Here is a 19541-nt window from a genome sequence, read left to right on the forward strand (position 1 = left end):
GTGCCCTATTTCTCTCCCTGTCTTCCAGCTGCCTGGGGGACAGGTCTTTGGAAGAGATGCTGCTGCCAGGTGGGGACGGCACCCCTCGACTGGCTGGAAATTCTGGCCCATCAATTTGCCCATTTGCATCCCCAACAGGTTCCACCACAAGATCAGGGGCATTTCTTGCTTCTACCCAGACCCTCAGCGCCTTCTGGTAGTCTTCATTTTTAGGAATGCCTGGTGTAGCAACTTTCAATTTCCTGAAGAGATACTTGAGCTGTTTCACAGTGTAGGTTTCAAACCTCTCTTCCTCAAAATCAAGATCCATAGATGCAACAGATGCTGGTTTACTCATGGTAGTAAAAATTGGGAGTCTTCAGGAAAAAACTAACAGTCCAAGGAAAAAGGATTCTATCAAAAAAAAATATGTGGCCGCGTTTGGTCTGCACTCACTAGTAGTGTACACCAATCACTGTATATGAACCACAAATGCAAAGTTCAAATCCTCACCGCTGACCACCAATGTTAGATCTGGGGGTCTCTAGTTGGCAATAGTATTCCCCTTTGTCCAAATAGGGACCCTTACTTCTAAGTCAGGATAAGGAGATTACACTCCTTAATAACCCCTGCTCAAGAGCAGACAGGCTTATCTTAGAGGCAGTGTGTTACGCATTTGCGAATATACACAGTAAAAATGTGATAACACTACAGATGGACACAACACAGGTTTATAAAAATAAGTATTCTTTATATAGACTTAAACACAAGATCACAAACGACAAAAAGCCACAATACCACACTTAAGATTACTTAAAAAGATGATTAAAGTTTCTTAGTTCAAGTTGATGGTAGATGCGACGAAGTTCTCAACAAAGTACCTGGATGCGTAACGCAAAGTAGACAAAAAGACTAGCAGAAGGGGAGATGCGTCGGTTCCGTGACCCGGGGGAACGTTTGCATCCTTCTTCAATGCTTGCGCAGAGTAGGGGACTTGTCGTGAGCCTTACCGGTGCGGAGGTGATGCGTAAATTCTCGGCCTGCGGGCCTGTTGCGGTGCGCAAGATGGCGCCTTGATGCGATGCGATGATCCAGTTGCGATGCGAGAAGATGGCGCCCTTGATGCCGCGATGCGATGACAATGCGATGACGATGCGATGACGCCCTGGCAGCCTTGCGACGACTCTGTACTTTGGAGCCGCGACAGGCCCTGTGACGCGCTTCTCCGGCGATGCAATGGCGACTCTCTCAATGGTGTCACGCTTCTCCGGCGATGCAACAGCAGGCAGCTTCGATGAACACGCGCTTCCAGGGAGATGCAACGAAGGCTCGCATTGCGATGATTTCGGCTGCGGCGGTGACACGCTTTTTCTCGATGCGTCGCGCTTCCAGCTCCCAGCGGCACGCAAGTGACTGGAGTCAGAATTCCCAGCAAGGAAATTCAGGAGGGAGCTGGAGGTTAAGTCTTTTGGCCCTGAGACTTCAGCAGGAGGCAAGCACAGTTCAAGCCCTTGGAGAATATTCTGCAGATGAAAGTCCTTACAAGTTCCTTCTCCTTTCCCTTGGCAATGAAGCAAACGTCAAAAATCCACAATACTACACTTAAGATTACTTAAAAAGATGATTAAAGTCTCTTAGTTCAAGTTGATGGTAGATGCGACAAAGTTCTCAGCAAAGTACCTGGATACATAACGCAAAGTAGACAAAAAGACTCACAGAAGGGGAGATGCGTCGGTTCCGTGACCCGGGGGAACGGTTGCGTCCTTTCTTAATGCTTGCGCAGAGTAGGGGACTCGTCGGGAGCCTTACCGGTGCGGAGGTGATGGGTAGATTCTCGGCCTGCGGGCCTGTTGCGGTGCGCAAGATGGTGCCTTGATGCGATGTTCTAGTTGCGATGCGAGAAGATGGCGCCCTTGATGAGGCGATGCGATGACGCCCTGGCTGCCTTGCGACGACTCTGTACTTTGGAGCCACGACAGGCCCTGCGACGCGCTTCTCCGGCGATGCGATGGCGACTCTCTCGATGGCGTATTGCTTCTCCGGCGATGCGACAGCAGGCAGCTTCGATGAACACACGCTTCCAGGGAGATACGACGAAGGCTCGCTTCTCCGGCGTTGCGATGATTTCAGCTGCGGCGGCGACACGCTTTTTCTTGATGCGTCGAGCTTCCAGCTCCCAGCAGCACACAAGTGACTGGAGTCAGAATTCCCAGCAAGGAAATTCAGGAGGGAGCTGGAGGTGAAGTCTTTTGGCCCTGAGACTTCAGCAGGAGGGAAGCACAGTTCAAGCCCTTGGAGAATATTCTGCAGATGAAAGTCCTTACACGTTCCTTCTCCTTTCCCTTGGCAATGAAGCAACCACTGCAGACCAACCCAGCAAACAGCACACTGGCAGAGGGGCAGTCCAACTCCTGGAGCTTCCTTGGTTCTTCTCCTTGGCAGAAAGGTTTCTTGTTCCAGAAGTGATCTAAAGTCTGTGGGACTAGGTCCAACAACTTATAGCCCAAAATCCTTTGTTCTCTGAAGGCAGAGAGGCCTCTGCCTAGTTCAAACCAATTCCTGAGCACTTTGTTGACATGACACTTCTCTTCCTTTCACTGTGCAGGGCAGAGACATCAGCCGCCCCACAGGAGGTGGAGCCAGCACAGGGGAGGGAAGATGCAGCTCAGGAGCACTCTGTTGACAGGATTCCCCTTCTCCTTTCACTGTGCAGGGCAGAGACATCAGACAAGCCACAGGGGGTGGAACCAGCATTGTAGAGGGAAGTCCCAGTCCTATTCAGATCCCAGGTGCACTCCTCCCTCCCATTTGGATGCAAATCTCCCTATTCACCACTGGGCTGTCCCAGACTGTCTCCTGGAAATTCCCCAGCCCAGTCACACACAAACCCAGACAAGGAATACACAACTCAGCAAAGGCGGGATTAAATAGTTAGGCAAGCAAATACCTACTTTCTAAAAGTGGTATTTGCAAACACAGGATATTAAAATAAACTTTACTAAAAGATGTATTTTATTATTCTGAGTTCAGGCATACTAAATTCGAATTTCTACCATGTTCCCGGAGTCAGTTAGGATTGTAAGAATGTAACAATCTTAACTGCTCATTCTGGCCTATGAGAACAGGTAGCCTTCAATAGTGAAAAACGAAAATGGCTGTAATTCACTATTAGAACATGCTACACACATCAGAGCATGTCCTACCTCATACTTACAATGCACACTGCCCTTGGGCCTACCATAGGGGTGTCTAATACGAAGCAAAGGGAAGGTTTAGGAACTGGCAAGTGGGTGAACTTGGCCAAGTCGACATGGCAGTGCTAGACTACACACAGGCCTTGCAATGGCAGGCCTGAGACATACTTTACAAGCTGCTTCTGTGGGTGGCACAACCAGTGTTGCAAGCCCACCAGCAGTATTTGAGCTACAAGCCCTGGGCACACATGGTGCACTGTACTAGGGGCAGACAGTAAATCAAATAACCCAATTGTGGAATAACCAATCAGTACATCAATTTAACATATGGAGCACTTGCACTGTGGCACTGATTAGCAGTGGCACAGTGCCCAAAGCATAAATCCAGCAAAAACATATCAAAATAGAGGAGGCAATCAGTCAAAAAATGGAAGGGAGACTCACGCCAATGATGTCAGGTCTAACAGTTTGTAATCGGAATTCCATTACAAAACAGTAATACATACCATACCGATTCCGTATTTAGAAGGGATGGCCAAAGCACGCCCCTTCTACGTTACTGCATTTGGTAAATTTGAAAAAGCATTTTTCGATCGCAAATAGCTCAATTCTGTGAATTGTGGCATTTGACCAGAACAATGCTTTGTACATGTGTCCCTTAGTCTGAAAAACAGGTGGATTTACTAACGTTTTCTACGCTGTCACCTCCCATTAGGCAAGCGATCAGTGCGATTTGTTAGTAAACTCAGTTGCAATGTATGACTCATTTAAATTGCATAGAGTTCCTTCCAGTGGGCAGGGCTTTAAGGTTTCAGTAAGATGTGTTTAGCTCAGAGCCAAGCGGGCAGGCAGGCATGCAACATAATCAACCAATCTTTACGTGGAATGAAATAAAATGTGTTTGGGAGAGGGGAGGTATGAAAAAGGGATATTACCAAAGATGCGTGCATTGGAATCCTTTGAAATGAAATGAAATGAAAAGACCATTTGTAAAGCGTGTTGGCTACCCTTAGGCGTCCCAGCGCTGCAGAGATCATGCCTGTGGCAGAGCCGACAAGAGCTACTCTGGTTTGTTAAAGAGCAGGGTTTTTAGGAATTTGCGAAAGGCGAGCAGTTTGGGCTCTGATCTGAGTGAAAGAGGGAGGGCATTCCAGAGCTTAGAGAGACTATGGGAGAAGGAGCGGCCTCCACACCTAGCTCTCTTGAACCTGGGTATTATGGCAAGGAAGAAGGACCCTGACCTGAGCTGTCTGGTGGGATGGTAGGTGGTTATCAGGGGGCGGTTGATTATGGGGCCTGTTCCCCTATAAGATCGATGTGCAATGCACATTGCCTTGAATTCTATCCTTGCCCTTACTGGGAGCCAGTGAAGGTCCTTCAGTCTGGATTTGAACGAGACTCGCCGGGGGATTTGAAGGAGGGTTCTAGCGCACACAGTTCTGGATTATCTGTAGCTTGTTTAGGGTGGACTGGGGAGCCCTAAGATATAGGGCATTCCCAAAGTCTAAGCGCGACAGAATTAGACCTTGGACGATTATCCGTCTGGCGTGAAAAGGTAAGAGAGGGGAGATTTTGCGCAGGAGTCTTAGAAGGCCGAAGCAAGTGGCTGATAGTTTGGTTGCCTGGTGGTTAAAGTCGAGTGACTTGTCTAGCCAGATGCCCAATCTTTTGATCGAATCTTTGGGTGCAGGGGGTGGTCCCAGACAGGGGGGCCAGAGTGGGCCAATGGTTTTATTAATGGAATTCCAAAGGAGCATGAGCTCTGTTTTGACCCCCTTCAAGTTGAGGCAGGAGGATGTCATCCATTCGGCGACTGCTTCCAGACAGTTTTTCAGGCCATGGCATGAGTTAGGGGGGGGATCTTTTCAAGATGGATGGCCTCTTTAATTAAGAATTTGAGTTAAAATATGCAAAGTAAAGCCCTGTGCTTCAGACAGTGTGTTGCCTAGCCACTATTTGGGTGCCACTGAGTTTTTTGTTATTGCATCCAGATGTAGCACACAAAATAACACTTGAGCAAACCAGAAACTTGCCAATTCTTGTTAGTAGCATCTGATAAAAGAGTAACAACAATGATTTTTACACAAATAATTAGAAAGAAAACACTTCAATTCTGAAAATATTAGACTAAATTGCACATTGCTGTGGAAGGGGTAATGGTTTTCAAAGTGTCTCATTCACTGCTGGTCTCCCCTTCTCACTGCTCTCCTCTATAGTCAACTAGTCTGCTAGCCTTTCACATGAAATAGAAATTATAACAGATAATTATGTGACAGTTGTCCTGTGCCCTCTACAGAGGGTCAAGGATTGGATGATCATGTAGTGTGAGCACCACGACCCACATTGACAGGCACTGTGAGGAACTCGCACTGCATTCAGTCTCAACTGCAGCCCTCTCAATCATGGCCATTTATGAACAACCATCCACACGTCGAGCACACCCAAACTTCCAGAAGGCACTCGGTGCACAGTATGCACTGTACAAGAGCTGTATGTTGCAATGAAACGTACAGAAACACATCTGCAAAAGCAAATTCTGCTAGGGAATGCAAGATGACGTGAAGCATGTGAAAAGATGAAGTAAATCATGTGAAATATAAACTGGCAAGCATCACTGACATGGCAGGAGCTGAGCTTCTTCACGCGATGGGAACCACCCATTTCTCACAGCAGTATTTTATAAAGTTTTTGGGGGGAAATCACAAGCACACTGCAATTTTGCTCTTTGTCAGTTATTCAAATTAGATCATAAAAGTTGGACTCTTGTTTCCACACAAGCCATTTTATCGGAAGAACAAATAAAACTTACATTAAACAAATAGTTAATTCCTTCCACTATGAAACATTTGGCACACTGTCTGTCCAGTTTCCAGAAAGTGATTTGTGCAAGAGCATGGCGTCAATAAAAACGCACATTCAGTTCTATTTCTGAAGTTGCTCTTAAGCAAAGTGTCTCTACTCATTTGTTCCATATATCCCCCATGTATTTATGAGCTGCTTTGTGCTACCTTGTACGGCAGCTACAGACCCTAGTTAGTAGGATTAATCAGACAGCATCAGACTCATGGGGTCAAAAGGTGCAGCTGCATGTCACTGTTTATACACTGCACTTAACAAAGTGAGAGGCTTTCTCAAAGTATGTTAATGAAATATGAAGAAAAAAAATTAAAGGGGCAAAAAGACTATTTCAAAATTATTCTAATGTGCGCGTTCACAGCCTGGTACTGCGCTGCATGTAGAGGGACGCTGAGCGGGCTCACATGTGTGTATCTTAAGGGAACATTAAACATAAATCAACATGAATGATGATGATGAAATGAATTTGTACTTGTAAAGTGCACTTACACCCCAACCAGGATTTCCAGGCGCTGTACTCATACCGCTGTGGAACCCTTTCCTGGCTTTACCCTGTGAAATGTCCACTCCTGGGCACCCCCAAGGTGAAGCCAGGCATCCCAGCGCTGTTGGGGCCATTGTGGAGATTAAGCAAGCTATTGCCCAGAGTTGGACCCATGATTTGAATAGGCACCAAGGCGAGAATTATCAGGTCCAAGGAAATTGAGCCCAAGACCTGCCTTGAGCCCAAGACCCGCCGAGGTGGGAATTGAACCCTGGTCCCGGGCCAGGCCTCTGCATCTGGGTCTGCCACTCTAACCATTGAGCCACATTTCTCCACTGACGATCGGACCAGCTAAACTTTTTATTGTTGGAGTGATTACTCATTCAGAGTACTTGCAGCTAGTAATCAGGGATTGGTGATGCTAGATTGGCCTGTAGTTAATTGCATGCTAGCTTATGCTCTGCACTATGACTCCACCTTGCCTCTCTAAAACTCTAATTTCCTTCTCTCATTCTACATACGTCTTCTGCAATGAAGTGGAACCTCCATGGTGTTCCTGCTCTAAAGTTCACCCCTGTTCCTAAGACGGACAATGTCAAAAGAATGCAGTTGCACTATTTGCATACATCACCATTTTTCTTAACTTTTCATAAATATTTTTGAAGTGTGTGCTTTGTTGCCATTTCGGTTTCAGCCTAGATAACTCTAACTAACTTGGACATCTGTAGAATTCTAAAGACTATGGGCCTGATTACGAATGTAAGTGTTATTTATTGCACATGATAAAAAACGATACCACAGGGTACATTATTTATTGCGTGCGATAAATAACACCTATCATGAGTGTGTGGGGAATAACATGCAGATTTTCGTGTTTAAAGTACCAAAAATCCACATGATATGGTAAATGCCATACAATTTCCACTTTTAAACCTGCCGAAATGTAATGACATCTGATAATTATTGTATGTGTTAAATACAGCTGTTGGAAAGTGGATGAGTAGTAAGGGCAAATGTATATCTGCCACTGGAAATAAGGCAACTAACACAATATAGGGGTCAGAATAGATCTTAGAAAATTATTCCTATGCTCAGCCCTTGGTAGTTTGGCTGTGAGCAGGCAGGCTTAACCTCAAAGACAGGTAGGTAAAGCATTTAAAAACACCAATTCAGTAAATAATTAAGACACAATGTGCAATAGAAATCCAACAGGAAATATTTCTATCTTTAAAATGACACCAAAATGACATACATCCAATATAGGGAACCCGAGATATGAATTTTTAAAGATTAAGCTTTATATAGCACATAGAAACCTATAGTGCCTTACTGGGACCTCTGGTCGTGATAGACCGGGTCAAAGTCAAAGTTTCATGCCGACTGTGATGGAGCCCTGCGCGACTACCCCTCGCGGTAGGTCTTGGTCAAAGTTTTTACCTTCTGACTTAGAAACTTTTCTGGAGCTTTTCTTCCCTTTGTCTCTCGAAGATCTCAGCCAGTCCGAATTCAGTGAGGGTTCGCCAGATTGCCTTGCGCCGGTCTCCCAGTTAAACTTATCGAAGTCCAACCTCAGGATCGTTCCAGCAGAATGACCCAAGGATACAGACCGACACGCGGTTGAAGGCAGGCCGCTTAGCTTTAACGGTTGCTCCCGGTCTCCTTTTCTTCGTTCGGATTTAGAAACTTATAAGGAGCTTTATCTCGTGGGGTCCCTCGGTGCTCTTCATCAGGCCAGATTCAGTGAGGGTTCGTCGGCCTCAGATTTCACCTACTCCCGGTCAAACTCTGGAAGTCGGACCTACTGAGCTTTTCAGCGGGACGAACCTGGACTGCAAACCGACTCATGGTTGAAGGCATGCTCCTTGGCTGGACAGATTCAGTCGGTCCACTTATGGAGCTTTTTTCCAAAGTTGCTCCAAAGTTCTCTAAACTTCTGGAACTTTTTCTTGAAGTTCCCCAAAATGTCTCAAACTCACTCCAAAGGTCTGGAAGCTCCAAGATGGTCCTTGAAAGTTGAGGACTTCAGTTCCCACAATCCACTTAACAAAACCCTTACAAATCCACTGGTAATGCTCCAGGTTGAGGATTCTTGGTGGCAATGTCCCAGGTGAGCTCTGTTAACCTGTAGCTTGCAGGGAGTCCACTCTTTAGTCCTTTTACAGCAATGAAGTCGACAGGGCTGTAGTTCCCGATGGTGCAGAAGGCGCAATCTTCAGAGTGCAGGCCTTAGTGATTGCACATCAAACTTCTCAGCATGGCCCTTCTTGCTTTCATAGGTTTCAAGCAGCAGATCTGAGAGGCTCTACCCCTCTCAGATACTTATTCCAAGTTATCTGGGTTAAGCAGGAGGTCATTCCTGTTTAATGGGGTGCAGGGTACCACCCAAAGGTATGACCACATCCTGCAAAGTGTGGCACTATTTTGTCCCAGAGTGCACCAATTCTTCCAAATTCATCATGGCTGATTTTCCAGCAGAGAGAGAAGTGCTGGCTAAATACACCCCTAGGATGGCTAATCTCCATAGTCTCTACCCCTTGCATCTGCTCATTCCTTCCTTAAGGCTAGCATCTGGCTGAGTTCAAAAGAGTAGAGTTGTAAATGAGACTGGTGTCTTCCCATTCACTTGAAGCCCATTCTTTATGACTCCTCCCCATGCTCTTGCATTCCTGTGTAACAGAACACTGCCTTTCCAGCAGAGCTGGTTAACCCCAGGGGCTCTTTATCACCTCGTCAAAGGAGCCTGGCTAATCCACTTAACTCTGACCAATCAGGACAGACCACTGGAAGGCTGAATCTGGGCTGACAGACAAGAAAGTCTTATAACTTCTTGTCTGTACATTTTAGGAGAAATTCAACAATATCATATTGTTGGATTTATTAATACCATTCTTGGAAGTCTTTGAATGCTATGTTTTAGCATTATTCTAGAAGGATCTATTAGTTAATAACTTCTTGCCATGTTAACCTATGTGGCAGGGGATTTGCATCGGTTGAAAAATGACTTGGGCCAATTTTCCAGCACCTTGGCTTATAAAAACATATTTTATAAGTACTCTGTCTATATCTACAGGATCACCACCCCTGGAACACCTAGGGGAGACTTTAGGGGTTCTGAATATGTAAAGAAAGTGCAGAAACTCCCTCCACAGTGCTCCGGCACCAATGTCGATTTTGGGCTGCACTTTATAATAATGTGGGCAGTGAAATGTCCAATTTCACTTAACCCAGGGCATATAAAACTCATTTAATAAGGGTTCTCCTGATACAAACCTGATCCCCCACCCCTGGGACACCTTGGGGAGACGCTGGGGGTACCTAATATGTCCAAACATTGTAGGTTATCCATGTTTAAGTGCCCCAAACACCAAAGTCGAGTTTGGGCACTATATATTATTTTAAGAGCAGTCCTGCAACACAGGGCTACTTTTAAACTGACCTCAGGCTCCGCAGTGCACACATGCAAGTGTATAAAGGGCTGCTGACCTCTAAAATACCATGCCCTATTATATACTAGGGACTTAAAGGTAGTTTCAATCCCCTACCTAATATGTATTAGGGCCTTATAGGGTAGGTAATGCCAATCACAGGAGTACCCCAACCAATAGTGTACCCTAGTGTATGTAGGTGTTGTTACTGTATTCTAAGTGTCTCTTTCAGCATAACACTGGACTGTGCCTGGTTAGGCAGAGCCCAGGGTCAGTCAGAGTCAGTTACCACCAGTACCAGTCAGCAAACCTTTGGGAGGTGCCCAGGACACAGGATGACTTTGCAACAACAGCCAAACTCCAATTTCCAACCCGGTTGTAAATAGATGTTAACGCATGGGTCGGAATTTACTGACCCATTCGTAATCAGTGCCTAAGTAGGTTTGATTTGAATTTGATTTGAAAAGGCTCTTATATAGCGCATGGCTACTCGAAAGCATCCCAGCGCTTGATGCTGATCAGAAGAAATAAACAAGATCTGGGCGATGAAAACTAACTCCTCTATGCCTTGGGAAACAATACTGTTTTAAGTTGTTTTCGAAATGCCAGCAAGTTGGGTTCTAGACGAAGTGAGAGCGGAAGGGCATTCCACAGCTTTGCTGCATTTCGCGAGAAAAGGCGGTCCCCAGATCGGGCTCTATTGGTTCTGGGTGTTAAGAGGAGGTTTTGCTGTTTAGAACGAAGATCCCTAGATGGAATATATGATCTGATCATATCATTCAGGATGGGGGGGCCATTCCCATGGAGAGTTTTATGGACTAGGCAAAGAGTTTTGAAGTGGACCCGTTCCTTTATTGGGAGCCAGTGCAGGGTCCTTAGTGAGGGTGCTGCTGAGGTACGATGACTAGTGCCAGTGAGTAGCCTCGCCGCGGAGTTTTGGGCCATCTGAAGTTGGCGGATAACTGAGGTGGGGGCTCCTAAATAGAGTGCATTCCCATAGTCTAGCCTAGAGAGAATGAGAGACTGGACTATGGTTTTCTTGGAGATTTCAGGTAGCTGGGGGAGGATTTTGCGAATGGTTTTCGTTAGACCGAAGCAAGTAGCCACTGTTTTTCTTGCTTGGGTTTTGAAAGATAGTTCCGAGTCAAGCCAAAACCCAAGGCTTTTTATCTCGTTTTTTAGGGTAGGTCCAGGTCCCATGCAGGGAGGCCACATAAAGGAGGTGTTAAAGGTGGCCTTTCTTCCGAGCATCATCAGCTCGGTTTTTCCTCCATTCAGTTTCAGGTGGGATGTATCCATCCACTCTGCAACCGCACCCAGGCAGCTACCGAGAGGGGAGAGTCTGCCTGGGTGAGGGAGACCACTAGCTGGGTGTCATCAGCGTAGCTCACCAGTTGGATTCCGAAAGGGGCCACCACCTCTGCCAAGGGTGCCATGTACACATTAAACAGTGTGGGGCTAAGGGAGGAGCCCTGTGGTACCCCACACTGTAATGGCACTGGAAGGGAGCAAGTGGTGTCTGAGAAGACCGTAAAGAATCTATTACTAAGGAAGGACTCAAGCCACTCGAGAGCTTTACCTGTGACTCCAATTCTCTCTAGACGGGCTAGGAGGACACGGTGGTTGACCGTGTCAAAGGCGGCACTGAGGTCCAGGAGGATAATGGCCGCGCTGCCACCAGCGTCCAGAATCCTCCTGGATACCTCGACCACCCTTAACAAAGCTGTTTCTGTTCCTTGTCCCTTTCGGAAGCCTGTTTGTGTGGGGTGTAGCAGGTTGTGAGACTCCAAGTAGGATGCCAGTTGTTTATTCACCCATTTTTCCACAAGCTTACTGATACCAGGGAGAAGGGAGATGGGACGGTAGTTTGAGAAGTCATCAGGGTTGAGATTTGGCTTTTTCAACAGAGCCCTTACCATGGCTAATTTCCAGTCTTGAGGCACTGTACCAGACTCCAAAGAAGTGTTGACTAGGTCAATGATGTTTCTGCTAACGTGAGGGAGGGCTAATTTCAAGACGGACATAGGGGCGGGATCAAGGGGAGAACCGCTCTTTATGGAATTAAAAAGGGAGGGGAAAAGATCATCACTGAGCGGATGGAAGGAAGCAAAATGGGGTATGGTAGAGTCGATGTCATCCCTCGGAGAAGGGTTGGATTCAACTACTGGGAGTGGGGGGAGGGAGAGAAGAATTTTTTCTATTTTCGTGGCAAAAAAGTTTGCTTGTTCGTTGCAGCGAACACCAGATTCTTCAGATGAAAGTACATGTGTAGGGGGATCAGGGGCCCTTGTCAAAGTTTTTATTATTCCAAACATTTCTCTGGGAGCATTACTAGATTTTTCAATTTTTTCAGCATAAAAGGTGGATTTGGCTATATTAAGTGCAGTTTTATATTTCTTAATTGTAAGTTTGTATTTGGTTTTTTTCTCCTCGTCGAAATGTTTTCGCCATTGTCTTTCCTCTCGTTTGCATTCCTGTTTAAGGGATCTTAGGTCTGAGTTGAACCATGGCTGTTTATTCTGACCTTTTTTCTTTGAGATGCATTTTTTAGGGAGCACACTATTTAATGATTGTTCTATCCATTGATTAAAGTCTGTGTTGGCTTTATCAATATTCTGATTGGCCATAGGTTCGTTCTGCTTCAGAGATTCTATCCAGTCACTGGGTTCTAACTTTGTCCAACACCTACTTAAGGTTTTATGGGAGGGTTGATTAATGCGCGGTCTGTTGATTTTCCATGAGAAGGGTATTACCATGTGGTGTGACCAAGGAATAGAGTATGGTACAGATGAAGACATTTCTGCAACATTGGTGAATATTGGGTCTAGGAGATTCCCTTTAGAGTGAGTGGGGTGTTGTACAATCAGATTAAGTTGACATGCAGCTAAGTCTTTGGTTAATTCCGTGGCAATAGTGTCCAGAGGGTTGTTAAAATGAAGATTCAAGTCTCCTAGCACCATGAAATTAGAGACCATGGTGGCTGATTCAAGAATTGTTTCAATTAACCCTTCTATAAACTGACCAATCTGGCCGGGGGGACGGTAGATTAAAAGACCGGAAATTGAGAGTTCTGGGGAGTAAGAGATGGAGAATTGTGTACTCTCGCAGTCTGGGATAGTGCTGTTGATTAGGCGACAAACTAAGTGTTCCCTATATAAAATGGCAATCCCTCCACCAGCTTTAAGTTCTCGATCTTTGTGTTGGATCAGATATCCGGCGGGTAGGGCCTGGACAATGTCGGGGCCGGAGGACGTGCCAAGCCACGTTTCTGTTCCTTAACGGTCATCTTCCTTCCATGACATATGTGCCACACTTATGGACTTGCTGAACGCTGTGTTTGTCTCTCTTAAGTTTTACCTAAATCCCCCTACTAATTCACCAAACTTATCCAGTTCAGAAAGGGTCATCATGGTGCAGAGAATCAATTATAACAATGGTAGGCCAAGGATAGGCAGTATGCACTTTTTCCCCCACAATCTATGCCCTATGAATAATCATTCCACCTGCTGACTCCACCGAAGCTAAGCTCTTTCTATGACTTAAATGTCCATTACACTTATCAACAATATCAACTGTGGCAACCATTTTGTAACAATGGTATAAAGCATAATGCACCGTGCAGCTGCTGGTCTCCAAGGTCAATCAAGCTGTGTCTTTCTAGTTGGTGTCGAGTGCGCTTCTAAGCTTCTGGCTTTTGTATCAAATGAATGTTGCGGTTGTCATGTCGTAGGGAAGTTGGACCATTTCTTAAAGAACTGAAAGGCTGAGCAGTCTGACCGCAACGGCACTCCTCTTGCGTGGAAATCATGTCAGCGGGGAAAATGGGGGCCCACTAAAGGTGAATGAATGTAAATTAATGTTTATTAATGGAGCTCACATGGAACTCATTGTGAGAAATAACTTACCTTTTCCAATGGGTACTCAATGTCCCAGCATGCACAAGTACTATACTGCTGTGCATGTATTTAAAGTCGATTGGAGCCATCGGTGTGTTAACAGCTCAAACTGCCCATGGAAAAGAGGCGGCTGCCTCGAAACGCGTCAGCGAGAATCTCACCCTATTTGCAGCTGCTGGTCTCTGAGGGCAATAAAGCTATGTCTTTCCTGTTGGTGTTGAGGGCGCTTCTAAACTTCTGGCCTTTGTATTAAATATATATACATATGTGTGTGTGTGTGTGTGTGTGTGTATATATTACCTTCACAGTTACAACCTAGTTTCCATAGGAAAGGCATTTTTGATTTGCTAATAACTTTGGCGTCATTTGACGAATCTTTGCGATATTTGCCAAAAAAAGTCTATCCAGGTCAGCTCCTATCCTGAAAGTTTGGGGATGATTCTTCAAGGGGGGGTTGAGAAAAAAGGGAGGTCCCAAAATGAGTTTTCCCCATGTTAATTTCCGTAGAAGATTTTGCGACGAGCTACAGCCAGAACTGCTGAACGGAATTACCCCAAATTTGGCAGAAAGGTAGAGCTTGGTTCAAAAAGTAACCTTTTTTTAAATGATGTAAATCTGTTCAGTAGTTTTTGAGAAATTCAAAAAATAAGAGTCAAAAAATCAATTTCCCATAGAAAACTCTGTTCAAGGCCACAGCTGAAACTACTGAACGGAATTACCCCAAATTTGGCACAAAGGTAGTGCGTGGGTCAGAAAGCGACCTTTTTTTAAGTGGTGTAAATCGGTTCAGTAGTTGCTGAGAAATTAGAAAAAATAAAAGCTTCGATATCTGGGCGGAGCCTAAGTACTGTGCACGAGCTTCACTGTGATTGGTTGCCAACACTCCAAACCAGGAAGTGTTAGTAGCCATCTTGTGGCTCGGTAGAAGTGAGTCGCTAGAAAACAGAAAAACAAAAGTAGAAAACAAGAGAAGGGGGCAGGGTACAAACACCCTGACCCCCTAGGCCTGCTCAAGGGGTCCCAGAAGGACCCCCAGGGCCAAAATAAATAAAAAATCGTCGCAATTTGGGCTGGGGTCACGGGTTGCCATGTTTTATTTTAATGAGACCCCGGAGTGGGCTAGGTCCCGGGGGCATTACTTAAAAAATAATAGCGGGGGCACGCTGGGGCTGCGGTGGCCCGCTGGAGTCCCCGCAGTCTCGGGGCTACACTCATGTTGGGAGGGGGGTTGCGCAGCCCCCCTTCTGGAGTCCTCCATCTGCTTATAACTTTGGCATCGTTTGATGATTCTTTACAACATTTTCCAAAAAGTTTCTCTTTGTAGATCAGCTCCAATCTTGAACGTTTAGGGGTGATTGGTCAAGGGGGGGCTGAGAAAAAAGGGGGGTGTCAAAACAAGTTTTCTCAATGCATTTTCTAAAGGAAACTGTAGACAAGGCTACCGGTCAAACTGATGAACAGAATTACGCCAAATTTGGCAGGGAGAAAGGTCTTGGTCCAGAAAGCGCGGTTTTGTAGAAATGGTGTAAATCCGTGTAGTAGTTTTGAAGATATTAAAGGAAAAAAAAAATAAAAAAAAAATATATATATATGGCCGAGGAGTAAACGCACAGCCACGAAAAGAGCGCCAGGAGTCCCCGCACCGAACCATTTTTTGTTGGAACCGTGACAACGGATTAGGGGATTACGGTGCTCCCGGGGACTGGACTCCGGTTTTGGCCCTCATGTTAGTCCTGAAAGTTGGCTAACGCGGAGGAAACTTGCAGCAAAACGTAGCAGTTGCAAAAGCGGTCTGTGACCACAACGAGATAAACTTTGCACCACTCATTGAAAGGTTCAAACTACGAGAAGCGCTAATGAACCACAGGTCCCACAAAGCAAGACACTCAAAAGGAAGTTACCCTCAATGGGGCGGGACCATCGGAAAAAGAATTCAAAAGAACATTGAAAGCGCACCTGTGGCACATTGACGTTTGCAGTTGGAGCAGGCATATCCTGAGGAAGTTTCAAGCAGAAACGAAACATGTTGGTTTTAAATGCCATTATCCCGTTGTTCCTCTGCACGAATTAAAGGCAAGAAAGCAAAAGTTTTTGTGCGACTCACCTGTCTCTCTTGGGGGATGTTTGTTGGAATATGAGTCGGCTTGGTTCTGCCGAGGAGTAAACGCACAGCCACGAAAAGAGCGCCAGGAGTCCCCGCACCGAACCATTTTTTGTTGGAACCGTGACAACGGATTAGGGGATTACGGTGCTCCCGGGGACTGGACTCCGGTTTTGGCCCTCATGTTAGTCCTGAAAGTTGGCTAACGCGGAGGAAACTTGCAGCAAAACGTAGCAGTTGCAAAAGCGGTCTGTGACCACAACGAGATAAACTTTGCACCACTCATTGAAAGGTTCAAACTACGAGAAGCGCTAATGAACCACAGGTCCCACAAAGCAAGACACTCAAAAGGAAGTTACCCTCAATGGGGCGGGACCATCGGAAAAAGAATTCAAAAGAACATTGAAAGCGCACCTGTGGCACATTGACGTTTGCAGTTGGAGCAGGCATATCCTGAGGAAGTTTCAAGCAGAAACGAAACATGTTGGTTTTAAATGCCATTATCCCGTTGTTCCTCTGCACGAATTAAAGGCAAGAAAGCAAAAGTTTTTGTGCGACTCACCTGTCTCTCTTGGGGGATGTTTGTTGGAATATGAGTCGGCTTGGTTCTGCCGAGGAGTAAACGCACAGCCACGAAAAGAGCGCCAGGAGTCCCCGCACCGAACCATTTTTTGTTGGAACCGTGACAACGGATTAGGGGATTACGGTGCTCCCGGGGACTGGACTCCGGTTTTGGCCCTCATGTTAGTCCTGAAAGTTGGCTAACGCGGAGGAAACTTGCAGCAAAACGTAGCAGTTGCAAAAGCGGTCTGTGACCACAACGAGATAAACTTTGCACCACTCATTGAAAGGTTCAAACTACGAGAAGCGCTAATGAACCACAGGTCCCACAAAGCAAGACACTCAAAAGGAAGTTACCCTCAATGGGGCGGGACCATCGGAAAAAGAATTCAAAAGAACATTGAAAGCGCACCTGTGGCACATTGACGTTTGCAGTTGGAGCAGGCATATCCTGAGGAAGTTTCAAGCAGAAACGAAACATGTTGGTTTTAAATGCCATTATCCCGTTGTTCCTCTGCACGAATTAAAGGCAAGAAAGCAAAAGTTTTTGTGCGACTCACCTGTCTCTCTTGGGGGATGTTTGTTGGAATATGAGTCGGCTTGGTTCTGCCGAGGAGTAAACGCACAGCCACGAAAAGAGCGCCAGGAGTCCCCGCACCGAACCATTTTTTGTTGGAACCGTGACAACGGATTAGGGGATTACGGTGCTCCCGGGGACTGGACTCCGGTTTTGGCCCTCATGTTAGTCCTGAAAGTTGGCTAACGCGGAGGAAACTTGCAGCAAAACGTAGCAGTTGCAAAAGCGGTCTGTGACCACAACGAGATAAACTTTGCACCACTCATTGAAAGGTTCAAACTACGAGAAGCGCTAATGAACCACAGGTCCCACAAAGCAAGACACTCAAAAGGAAGTTACCCTCAATGGGGCGGGACCATCGGAAAAAGAATTCAAAAGAACATTGAAAGCGCACCTGTGGCACATTGACGTTTGCAGTTGGAGCAGGCATATCCTGAGGAAGTTTCAAGCAGAAACGAAACATGTTGGTTTTAAATGCCATTATCCCGTTGTTCCTCTGCACGAATTAAAGGCAAGAAAGCAAAAGTTTTTGTGCGACTCACCTGTCTCTCTTGGGGGATGTTTGTTGGAATATATATATATATATATATATCTATCTGGTCGGGCCTAACTCCCGAATATGAGCTTGCCTCTGATTGGCTGCTAACACTTCAAAGCAGGAACTATTAGCAGCCATCTTGTGCCTTGCATCGAGTGAAAATATAAAAGAAAGGTTCCGGGGGCAATTTAATATAGCGGAGCTCTGTGTAATGATGATTTGGACGCACTGAAGGTTTAAGATTTATTAACAATAAAGGAGAAACAGGTGAGCACCAGGTAGCATGACTTCCACTCCAGGACACCAGTAGGAAGCTAACACTTTCACGCTCCCTGTGCCCGTCATCACCACTTCGCAGCTATGCCTTTAGAAGCCAGTCTATCGGCTCGCAGCTGTCTACCTTTGCAAGCTAGTATGCTGCTGTGCCTCTACCTCTGCAAGCTACTATGCTGATGTTCCTTTGGGAGCGGACGGCTCAAAGTTCTGCCTCTGTGAATCGAGCGGACGGGCCGCAGTTTTATTTCTGCGAACTTGGGTACGAACTATTCATAAGTCACACTATATGAGCATTGAAAAGCCATTTTGTGATTCAGTCCATCAGCTGGCATCTGTCCGCGGCATTTCTGAAAACATACCGGAGCTCTTTCTGTGAGAGATACCCCTTCCATGCTGCGTCTTCCCACATTAGCAGGTAACACACTCTCTTCCCACATCACCAGCATACCCCTAACAACCTCCTTGGGCCCGGAAGTGCCCCTTTACAAACTATTAATAAAAAGATGCTTGTGAGGTTGGAGAAATAACAATCTTAGGGCCAGATGTAGGTCACCAAATACCGGTCGGTAACGGCCGATTTCGGCCGTTACCGACCGGTATTTGGTGATTGAGATGTAGGGGGCCTTAAATTTACCGAATCGGTATATTTACAGAATCGGTAAATTTACAGATTCTGTAAATTACCAAATCGGTAAATTTACCGAATCTCAAGTTTGTGATGTAGGTGGCACTGAAAACAGTGCCACCGGCCCTTAATAATTTGTTATTTACCATGACATACTATGTCATGGTAAATAACAAATTCCTGTGTACATGCACATCTGTGTATGTACACCTGTGGGCCTTATGGCATGTATGTGTGCCACATGGCACACAAGGCAGAATCAGGGGTGTAACAGGGTGTCAAAGTGACACCCTGTCCCCCTTGCAAATTCGGTCATTTTACCGATTCTGTAATTGCAATTGATTCCTATGGGCCTTGAGGCCCACAGGAATCAATGTCAATACCCGAATCGGTAAATACCGATTCATTAATTACCGAATCAATTCGGTAAAATTACCTACATCCCGATTGCCAGTTCTTAAATACCGAATCGGTATGATTCAGTATTTAAGAATCGGTAATCTGGGATTACCTACATCGGGCCCTTAGTCATGTATAGATTTACATATAAAACATTTTAATAAAACAAAACAACGACAAATAAAACTATGTACAGCCGTGGCATGTCATCGCTGGTCCATTTGTGATTCACAGCCTGCAAGACAAAAAGAAAGATAAGATGGTGCATCATGCATCCAGCAAAGGAGATAGAGAGAGAGAGAGAGAGTGAGAGAGAGGGAGAGAGAGGAAGAGAGAAAGAGTTAGAGAGAGGAAGACAGAGAAAGTGAGAAAGAGTGAGAGAGAGAGTGAGACAGAGAAAGAGAGATAGAGTAAGAGAGAGAAAGAGTTAGAGAGAGGAAAACAGAGAGATAAAGAGTGAGAGAGAGGAAGAGAGAGAAAGAAAGAGTGAAAGAGAGGAAGAGAGAAAGAGTGAGCTACAAGGAAGAAAGAAACAGTGTGAGAGAGAGGAAGACAGAGAAAGATAGAGAAAGAGAGAAAGAGTGACATACGAGGAAGAGAGAAAGAGAGAGTCAGTGTGGTAGAGAGGAA

This window comes from Lissotriton helveticus, chromosome 3_1 (genome assembly GCF_964261635.1).
Source record: "Lissotriton helveticus chromosome 3_1, aLisHel1.1, whole genome shotgun sequence".
NCBI classification, from domain to species: Eukaryota; Metazoa; Chordata; class Amphibia; order Caudata; family Salamandridae; genus Lissotriton; species Lissotriton helveticus.